Raw genomic sequence first — 9569 nt, 5'->3', positions numbered from 1 at the left:
TAGATTTCACATTGAAATGTTTTGTTCAATCCCACAGGGAGGCAGTGAATGAGTGAAGAGGGATTCTTTGATGAGAGGGATTGGGAAGCTGGGGGTGTACCACAACCTGTGGAGAAGACTGTCTATCTAGCTCTCTCAACTGGTCAAGCTGGTTACGATTGGCAAGGCTTTGTGCCTGAAGTTCTTGTAGTTAAGTTTAAGTAAATGCATTTTAATTAATTGAAATAGCTAGCAGTATTTTAAAATTTGAACTACAGCAGAAAATTTGCTGTACTCCAAGATTAAAGCAAATGACTCCTCCCCTGTCTGAGCAACTGGTACTCAATTTTCAGTATTGTTTGATGTCTGTAAGCCAGCAGTTTCCTATTTTTAATATACTATAATGTTTGAGGATGATGGAAAGACCTTTGTGTTTTGGACAGCTTAACATGAAGAGTTTTCAATTAACCCCATTCTGTTAATTTAACTTGTTTATAAAATCTTCCTCTCCTGGTCTTTGGGTGATAAGCTCTACTACGGGCAAGTAGCTGACCCACAATGTCTGCAATTGAGTGAGCTGCCACATCACTATGCTCTGTCTGTGTGCCTTCTTGTATCCATTGTTCTTATTCTGGATTTATGTTTGGTTATCTGTAGCCCAGATCCTCTCAGTTTTCCTAATGCTTTACCTCAAAGATCAGAAGACTTTGGCTTCTAGTATCAGTGACATGATATCAACTCTGACTTCCAGAACTGGTAGTAACGGGTTCTCTTTGTTCTTACAAATTTACCTGAAGGTTTACAAAAATAAAGGACTCCATCCTGGTCGTTTTTTGTTGTTTGATTGTTTTTTTTTAATGTTTTATTTTTTGTCACTGATCAGTGAATACATCTGCTCAGTGAAATTCCAACTGAACCTACTGACACAACTACTTTCTTTGCCCCTCCTGTGTTCTAACCTTGCATTATAAAACACTCTTTTCCCTTTTGGGCCAATGTCCTATTTAGCATCACCTCTGCAATGAAGCTTATTTGTTCTGCTGAGTTTGTCTCTGCTACTGGTAGTGCTGGTCTCTTTCTCCAAGCTGCACAGACTCTAAGGGTGCTGGCTCCTTCTGGCCAGCATGTTGTGCTCCACAGCACCCTCCATCTTCTCCCAAGTTCTTGATATTACCTTGGGTTGTGTATTTGTCACAGAATGTGAAGTTCCAGTCAATCACACATACTGCACAGTTTTAAGGGACACCAGCTTAGAGGTTCAGCTGCTTTTCTGCAGCAGGTCTCACAGCTGTCATATTTTAGCTGTTCCACCACGGCCCCACCATGTCTACATCAAAGAACTGTTTTTCCTCCCTCTACTTCTGTCTGTACTGGATAAGGGTCTTTGCTTGGACAATTCCAGTTGCCTTGTAGAGGTTAAATATGGGATTGAGCAGTCTCATTTTCTGAGTTGGATTTCCCAGATCCTGAATTTTTTTTTTTTTTTTTTAATCTGGGCCTCAGCTGCAATATTGTAAAAGTGACTTTCCAGATTTAGATCAGTGATAAACTCTGTTCGTTCTTTCTTTCTTTCTTTCTTTCTTTCTTTCTTTCTTTCTTTTTTTTTTTTTTTTTTTTTCCTTTTTTTTTTTTTTTTTTTTTTTCTTTTTTCTTTTTGGAATGTGCATGTCTCTTCTCTCCTCCCTTCCTACTCTAAACTTCCATCTAATGTCACAACTGACCTCTTCTACTAAAACTCAAAATGTTCTCTGAGCTTTTGTAAAGTGCATTGAAGAGGAGGCTAAGGAACTGTCTAATAGCAGACTGCAACTATGTGAACAGGTGCTACAAAGATGAAGGATCCAAACTATTCCATAAGTTTGAGTACCATGAACTGTGGCTTGGAGGCTCATAGTGGACACCAAGAAAATCATCATCTTGAGGAGAATAGTGTAGCCTTGGCACAAGTTACCAAGAGAGGCGGAGAGATGACATTTCTTTCAGGTTTCTACGAGCTGGTTCAGCAAAATTTGAATCTTAACGTCATTATTCAGTGATCACGCAGGGGGATGGGGTTGGAAAGAGTACCTTCATCCTGTGGCCGACCTTCAACTGTTTAACAATTTATAACACAAACTTTGAAGTAACACAGCAGTCTTTTCCAGCTGGTTCATACTATGAGGTAGTTCCTAATGCAGACCACTGAATGTCCTGAAGGCTTTTCTCTTGTCTGCAAACTTTGACATAATAGAATTCCTTTCCTTACATAGTATCTTAATGATGTATTATAGACAACTGGTTTGTCTTCCCATTGAATAAAGCCATTCTGTTGTAGAATATCTCAAACTTCACATTTTCCTTAGTTTTCTACTTTTAGGTTGCCTATATTCTATGTTGTGGTGTTATTCTGACTTCCAAATTAATCTCTTATTTGCCAATATAACAGAAACTTTAGAGACCTTTAAAATATCTTAACCAAAGTCACCGTTAAGAATATCTCTAGACCTACAAATCCCGAAATAGTCCCAACACAGAATTCTTCCTCTTTTTGCATTCCCTGGTCATGTGAGTATAAAGTTTTGCTAAATTTTCAGTTAGCAAATTAGCAACTCCTGCCTAAACCCCACTTGCCTCAAAAATAGCCCATCTCATAGGAATAAGAGTCTTTTCCTCTATTTCTTTGAAGAGTAACATTTTGTTGATAATACTCTCTTAGCTCATGTTACCAGTATGCTACCCTGAGTTTCTCGCTATCGAGTGTGAAAGCTGGCACAGGAGCAGGATCAGTGATGGTGGCCTCACAAAGATCATCTGTTTTCTTGGTAAGGGAACATATCACAATACAGTGACCTTGAAGGAAAGAAGCTACATCTTCCATAACATCCCCACAAAAAAATTAACCCTGTGATAAAGTATGCACTTAATAAGAGAGAGACTGAACATCATCTGAACTGCCGGGCTCAAAGGGTTATGAGTGCTGACACTCAAGCTGGAGGCCAGTCACTAGTGGTGTAACCCAGGGGTCAGTACAGGGACCAATATTATTTAGTATCTTCATTAATGGATGGAAAGAGAGCACTCTCAACAAATCTGCAAGTGATACAAATCCGGGAGGAGTGGTTGATAGACCAGACGATTGTGATACCATGCAGGTGGACCTTGACAGGTTGCAGAAATGATCTGACATGAACTTCATGAACTTCAACAAAGGGTAAAGCAAAGTTCTGGATCTGCAGAGGCACCAGTACAACTATCTGGAAAGCAGCTTTGCAGAAAATGACCTAGGACTTCTGGTGGACAGCAAGTTGGGCACAAGCCAGCAGCATGCCCTGGCAAAGGTGACTAGCATCTCCCTAGGACTGCATTAGGCAAAGCAGGGCAAAGAAGGCGAGACCATATCTGGAGTGCTGGGGTGAATTCTGAGCTCACCAGCACAGGAGAAACATGGCCGTATTGGAACAAGTTCAGCAAAGAGTTTTAGAGATGGTGAAGGTATGGGGCATCTGCTATTCAAGGAGAGACTGAAAGAGCTGGAACTGTTCAGCCTGGAGAGGAGGTGGCTCGTAGAGTTCTCATCAATGTGTACAGCCAATGAGAGGGGAGTAAAGAAAATGAAGTCAGACTGTGACATCAAATGACAAGATGAAAGGTAATGAGCCCAAACTGAAATTCAGGAGATTCCATGCAAATGTAAGGTTTATTATTTTTTTGGTGATGTGAGGATGGTTGAGGATAGGACAGCCTGCCCAGAAAAGTTGTGGAATCTGCATCCTTGCAAATATTCAAAACCCAACGGGGTATGGCCCAGAACAACAATGTGAACGTGCTTTGAGCAGCAGCCTTGGATTAGACAGTCTCCAGAGGCACCTTCCAAATCCAACAATTCTGTTATTTTGTGATTCCACATATGTAGCATACATGAAAGAAAGGTTACATAGTATAAAGGTAAACTTATAACTGAATGCAGACATATCCCACTCTCAGCTACAGCTGACCTTTCGCCACAAAAGCAAAATTAATGGAAAGATGCCATACTGTAGTCAGAGATTAGAATATTATTACTGCAACAGTAATGAATGGTTTTTAACTTTTACCCATGAGGTGCTCATGTTTCACCACCTTGTGGGACATACACTGTACAAACATAGTTGTAATATCCCTGTCAGGATAGTTAGCTGGCTCTTAAGCCAAATAGAGTGACTTAAGGCAACGTGTACTTAAAGTCCTGTTTAAACGTCCTGGCCTGGAAATGGTAAGCACACTCCCACAGGTGGTGACACTAAATAATCAGTATCCGTCACGGGGAGCTGATAGGAGGATGGGTGTTCCCACTCTCTTGCTGGCCCAGTTCCAGCCCGTGGCATGTCATTAATGTGGCTTTATCTTGGCATTCAAACGTACAACACTCCTTGAAAACAACATTTTTTTTGGTAGCTGGCATAAACAATGCTACCCAAATTTTTTGAAATACTTAGTTTGTAGTGGTCCAAGGGCTGAGATGTTTCAGCTGTGCTTAACACAGACACTCAGAATCCAGGACTGATCAGCCAGATCTCATTTCACTTCCTTCCCCATAAGATTGTTCTAGCAGCTGAGAACAGCTGAAATAGAAGTGAGTTTAGGCAATGTGTCCTTTTTGCATCCAACTGTTCCCTGTAAACCAGCTGTATCACTTGGAGTTCCCTGGGAGGCAGGCAATTCTCACAGTCAAGTCACAGGTGATCTAATCTCTACATGCCAATAAAATTCGCGTGGGAAGGGTGGAGATGGAAGCATGATCTGAAAGCAGAGCACTTGAAACTTCATGAGGAGCCATGTATATGTAAAATAGAACATACTAGAGCTGCAATGTCCATGGTCTGTTAGGAGCCACTTACATGCTTTCAACATGACTGAAAGATAAGATGAAATAAGGTGTCATTTCTTGTTTTCTGTTGAAAGACCTCTTGCTATCCTACTTTGATTAGCCAGATTTGCAGAGTTGAATGCCTTGAGTCATTACAAACACCATCAGGCTGGGATTTCAGTTCCTGGGCTCCTATTTGATATAGTGGAGCTGCTGGAGCTGCAGAGCAAACAAGCAGCTGGCAGAGAGCTGCCTGCAACTAACAGCCTTCTGCATGTGTTGCTGGGCAGAAATAACCTGAACCAATTGGTAACACCTACCTGCTTTCTGGCATGGGTGGCAGGGATATAAATCAGCAGCACAGGAGGAACACCTTTGTCCATGCTTGGTTTTTATTTGTTTAGTGTGAAGCTCTGGTGTATTGGCTAGCAGTGCTGAGGTCCAAGTTGTTAATTCTGTACAAAGTGCTGCTCCCTCTGCTGCAAAGCTTTAAATATTAAATATCTTGCTAACAAGAGAAAAAAAAGAAAAAAAACCCCAAAAGTAATAAATAGCCATCAGGTAAATTATACCTCTTACCTGTAAAAAAGCAAATAATCTGTGCTATACTCTTCAGTAATGCACGGTGATGTGGGTGCCACATGCCAACAGACAGTAGGCATGGAAGACCATAAGTATCACCATTATTTTCATTAAAAGTTTATATGTTAGGGGTTGCTTTCACTTGTCTCATATTGTGATCAAATAATAACCTGCAGGCGGCTGGAAGGCACCACCATCTTTTCTAGTACCCTATACTTTCTGTTTTAAAATCCTGAAAGGAACAGGGAGAGGTGTCTTTTAAAAGTCCAGAATTGCTTGCTACTTTAGATGAATTTGTTGTGGGCACTTGGATATTGCAAATGTCATGCTTGTGTATGTGTGAAGCTGTGCTCTATGGTTAGGAATCATGATTTCTGGCATGGTCTTCTATGAAATCTTTGCTCTTTTAGAAGAAAATGACAATCTATCAAACAGTGGCTACAACGAAGGATGTCTTGATCATTGTGTTATTAAAGGTATTGTTTGCACTCTGGTTTCTTCTTTCTATTGACCAAGAAAGAAGTTTCTCTGCAAACCTCCTAGTTGATATGTGCAATATATCAGTATCTAGTTTGCTTGACTTTGTCTTTCATGTACTGTTATTCAGAACCAGTCACACTTCCTGCTCTTACTATCCTGGCTCAGCCCAAAAAATAAATAGCATTCTTATAACTGGTTAATTAAAGTACAGTCATCATAAAAACCTAAGAATTGATGTAAGCAGCAGCAAGCTGCATCTTGAACTATGAGACCATACTTTTGGTGATTAACACTGCTATGTTAATGAAATTAAGCATGAGTGCACTATAATAATAGGAATTGTCGAACTGTCTCTCTGAGGCAGTTAGATTTTTTTTTGAAATAAAACTGCCCCGTTTCACCTGTTAAATACAGGAAATGCAGGCATATAAAATGCCTGGTGCAACTAGCTCTAGCTTTCAACTGTTTGAGCTGCAGGCTGTAAGGATTTCTGGGAGCTTCCATGTTATTTGAATCTCTCTGTATGAGTTTGGACTGCTAGAGCTTGTGCTATGAAAATGTGTTGTGCTACACACGTTGTGAGGTGCTCCAGTGAAGTCAATGGGACCATTTGCTGCATGTGCATTTGGCTAGCAGAGCTGGGGTCTGGATTACTCACAGGCTTTTTAGTTCTTTCTGAATTGGGAAATAAGGAAAAAGAGTTCAATTTAACAAATCTCTTTCAGAAAACTGATGTGTCTTGGAAGACTAGAGACACTTAAAGATGTTCATGTTAAAAGTTTAAAGACATTAATGTAAGGGGAGAATTATTAACAAAAGTGTGGGGAAAAGAAACTGGTGCTTTGTGTTTACAGATAATATCAATTGAAGTGAAAAAATATTTCAGAGGTGTCCTATTTATGCATGATCATAAGGTTTCCTTGATGTCACTAATGTTGCTCATGTAAAGCAGAAGGACTCCTTTTGCTCTGCAGCATCTGATTCTATTAGCAAGGTGAATCTATTAGCAAGGACCCTTCCAGGGAAGTCACAGAGTTTTACCTTCGTGAGAGCACACCCTGTTGCCATGTCTTTTTCCTGTTGCCTGCTTGGTGAGCAAACACGTATTCCGTGAGCTCATTCAGTGATCCGGTTCATACTAAGCAGAGAGGTTAAAGCTTCCAACTTCTCTGTGCAACTCCCTTAAATATGTCTTAACACAACATCTAAAAATTGTTAGGTTAAAGCCAAGTTCTGTCCTTGACCACTAGTCAAGAGATCACTTCTGTAAAGCAGTGCTACTGTGATGGTCTGTTAGGGAACTTGAACCTGCAAATACCTCCATTTTTACAGGTCAGCCCTCTTAAAGCACATTGCAAACCCAACAGCCTTTGCTTTTTCTGCCTTTCAGCTGGTCTAATAAATTAATTCACTTCTCCTTGCAAACCGGTTTATTTGGAAATCTTGCTTGATAAAATGCTTTCGTTGGAAATGGAAAGTGGATCATGGCAGGAGCTGAATTCTGTAGAACCTTCTAGCCAGAGGCATAATAATGCTGCTCTCCAGTTTTCTTTGTTTCACTGAATTCTGCCTGGTGAGTGAGTCTCCAGTCTCACCCAGGACAACTTGTAGAGCTGGTGAGTAGGAATTTCTAACAGCAGCAGCTCTGGGTGTTGGCTCTCTGCTGCACAGCACCATAGCAATTTGGGAGTGGTTTTGTTTAATTAATAATAAAATACTCTACTTGCTGCCTTTAGTTTTATTAGGGAAGGGGAGAGAGAGAAAGTGAGCATACCAGTGGCTTAAAATAGTACTGAAATTTAAATGTTGTGGCAGATAAATGGCAAAGACTTTTTTCTGTTCATGGAGGAGGATATCCTTTTCCTTTCTCTTTGTGTGCTTTACACAGGGCGATACTTCATTCTGAACATACTGAACAGGGCACCCTAAGGGAGGAATGCAGTCCTTGGTCAGCAAATCTGAGCTGGCTAAAAGTTAATGCTGGGTTTATTGTGCTGGTTAAACAATAGCTCGCAGCTAAGTTGTACAAAGAACGTTGCTGCAGTTTTACTATCAGGAAGTGAATTGGATAGAAAACTAAATGCAAATAAAAGCTCCACCCCACAGTTTTGCGTTTTTGTTATATCATTCTCCATTTTTAAGATTGCATTATTCTCTTCTTCATTCTAGGTCAATGTTGAAGATATTAATGAAAGAACCAACAACATTTCTTTCCCCATTAGCTGCAGATGTCATCGTTGATATTTTGGAAAATAAATGCATATTTGGAGGCTGTAATAATAGCACTACTTCTTTGTTTTAGTGAAGATATCCCCTGTACTATGGCCTTTTCATAGCTTCTGCAACACTTACAAATTTAAAATAACACTGGAGTCAGATTCAGAGCACTTTCATTCAGTTTTCATTTCATTCAGAATTTTGGAGAAAGATCAAAATTATGACATAGGCAACATTTTTTGAGAGGCAAACTGGAGCTTCAGAGAGTTATTTGCTGTCAACCATACACCTTTAAAAAAACTACCTGTAAAACAAAAAAACCAATGAAGCTTACCACTACAGTCTTCACACTGTAAAGCTCCAGTTTTGAAACATAACAGCTGTACAGTGGTATCCCTAAAGTGTTTTGGGAAATGCTGATGGTTTTGTTGTGTCAAATTGACGTTTTGGAAAACAATAATAATCTGTTTGGGAATGAAATGTAAGAGTTTTTCAAAATTTCTCATGCAAAAGAAATAAAAATTGTTTTGAAAAAGTAAATATTTTTGCTTCCCTTCCCAAAATGAAATTGTGTTGCAGAGAATTGCTTGTTCTGCCTCTAACTTGTAGAGATCCAGTAAGAACTGGCAGTGTGAAGAATTCACTGACAGTGAAAGAATCAGTTGCATGAATCATCGCTTTAGAAAGAATTTAACCAGGTGGACGATCTGGTGGGAGATGGGTTAGATGAAATAGGTTAAGTCGTAAGAAGAAGGTGGAGAAAAATGTGACAAGGCAGATGAAATAAGTAGTTCTCCACAGGAGTCTTCCACTCTTGGTAGAAACTCAGATAGTTTGGTTTTGCCTTGTGGAGTAAAATGGAGAATTTAAGTGCTCTTTTAAGTGCTTTTGAAAATTAGAGCAAAAGATTCAAAATTTGGAAATTTGATTAATTCAGCCTACAACTCCATGACAAAACACAATTGAAATTTGAATGATCTTGGACTCAGCACTTGCATTCACAACCCAGTTTTGCATCTGGTGCATACTATTACTGAATTTATGCAGGACTGTCTCCTCAGTCACCTTCAGGTTCTTGTTGATTAGAAACACTTTGTTAGACTTGGTTTAGATGCGTAGTGCTACACAATGACTACAGCCTTTACCTTTCTAGAGGAGTTTGTTTTGGATATGAACCTCAGTCATTTTAGAGTTCTTGTTGGGCATCTCAATATGACATCTACAACTCGGGCCCATTTTTTTCTTTAACGGACTTCTACCATTTACGCATCCCAAAAGGAAAGCAAATAATCAACAATTGTAAACATATAAAATGATTCATGTAGATCAGTTCAGTTATGAAACTTGTACTATTACAACAACAGAAAGAGAAGTAATATAAATGGAGAAGTACGGAGTGTTTGCAATGTTGATGCCAGATCAGAGTGATCTTGTAAATGCAGTGGTGAAGGAATCAGCAGGTCACAACATAGCTGCATGAATATTT

Source organism: Merops nubicus, unplaced genomic scaffold (assembly GCF_000691845.1).
Source record: "Merops nubicus isolate BGI_N331 unplaced genomic scaffold, ASM69184v1 scaffold14825, whole genome shotgun sequence".
Lineage (NCBI taxonomy): Eukaryota > Metazoa > Chordata > Aves > Coraciiformes > Meropidae > Merops > Merops nubicus.
This window is presented reverse-complemented; position numbering follows the sequence as displayed.